At 50.0% G+C, this 1,123-nt stretch overlaps 5 non-coding genes across 5 annotated transcripts; all 5 read left to right on the forward strand.

Moving 5' to 3' along the window:
• Positions 1-32: 32 nt before the first annotated feature.
• Pmar_PMAR004950 lies at positions 33-112 on the forward strand. The gene has a single exon. It is a non-coding gene; the product is annotated as a tRNA-Leu (tRNA).
• Positions 113-299: 187 nt separating this feature from the next.
• Pmar_PMAR004951 lies at positions 300-379 on the forward strand. Its single transcript has one exon. It is a non-coding gene; the product is annotated as a tRNA-Leu (tRNA).
• A 186-nt stretch (positions 380-565) lies between these two features.
• Positions 566-645, forward strand: Pmar_PMAR004952. The gene has a single exon. It is a non-coding gene; the product is annotated as a tRNA-Leu (tRNA).
• A 186-nt stretch (positions 646-831) lies between these two features.
• Positions 832-912, forward strand: Pmar_PMAR004953. Its single transcript has one exon. It is a non-coding gene; the product is annotated as a tRNA-Leu (tRNA).
• Positions 913-1,032: 120 nt separating this feature from the next.
• On the forward strand, positions 1,033-1,112 carry Pmar_PMAR004954. Its single transcript has one exon. It is a non-coding gene; the product is annotated as a tRNA-Leu (tRNA).
• The last annotated feature ends 11 nt before the right edge of the window (positions 1,113-1,123 follow it).

Genomic DNA, 1,123 nt, shown 5'->3' on the forward strand with positions numbered 1-1,123 from the left:
TCTTCTCCGCTATGATTTTTGAAGCACTCACCGACAGTTTGGTCGAGTGGTCTAAGGCGCTGGCTTAAGGCGCCAGTCCGAAAGGGCGTGGGTTCGAACCCCACAGCTGTCAGTCTATATACCTGACTGGTGTTATATTGAGAACCCAGACCTTTTCAGAAGCGAGGTAGTGCAAGACCAAAACCTTTTGATCGATATTGTGCCATCGCACCTCGCAGAATCCGTTCAATCCATTTTTTGTGTCCTCTGGTTTGGCAGAGCGATGCATCACCTCGGCTATGAATCTTGAAGCACTCATCGACAGTTTGGCCGAGTGGTCTAAGGCGATGGCTTAAGGCGCCAGTCCGAAAGGGCGTGGGTTCGAACCCCACAGCTGTCAGTCTATATACCTGATTGGTGTTATATTGAGAACCCAGATCTTTTCAGAAGCGAGGTAGTGCAAGATCAAAACCTTCTGATCGATATTGCGCCATCGCACCTCGCAGAAACCGTTCAACCCATTTTTGTGTCCTCTGGTTTGGCAGAGCGATGCATCACCTCGGCTATGAATCCTGAAGTACTCATCGACAGTTTGGCCGAGTGGTCCAAGGCGCTGGCTTTAGGCGTCAGTCCGAACGGGCGTGGGTTCGAGCCCCACAGCTGTCAGTCTATATACCTGACTGGTCTTATATTAAGAACCGAGACCCTTTCAGAAGCGAGGTAGTGCAAGACCAAAACCTTTTGATCGATATTGTGCCATCGCAACTCCTAGAAACCGTTCAACCCATTTTTGTCTCCTCTGGTTTGGCAGAGCGATGCGTCACCTCGGCTATGAATCTTGAAGCACTCATCGACAGTTTGGCCGAGTGGTCTAAGGCGCTGGCTTTAAATCGCCAGTCCGAAAGGGCGTGGGTTCTAACCCCACAGCTGTTAGAAATTTCTTTTCGTGTGATTTGATGAAGAACGCATTCCGCGGAAACGGTTCGAAACCGTTTTTGTGTCATGTCCTATAGTGTAACGCATCTTCTCCGCTATGATTTTGAAGCACTCATCGACAGTTTGGCCGAGTGGTCTAAGGCGCTGGCTTAAGGCGCCAGTCCGAAAGGGCGTGAGTTCGAACTCCACAGCTGTCAGTCTATATACC

Source organism: Perkinsus marinus (assembly GCF_000006405.1).
Source record: "Perkinsus marinus ATCC 50983 genomic scaffold scf_1104296967802, whole genome shotgun sequence".
Classification (NCBI taxonomy): Eukaryota; Perkinsozoa; order Perkinsida; family Perkinsidae; genus Perkinsus; species Perkinsus marinus.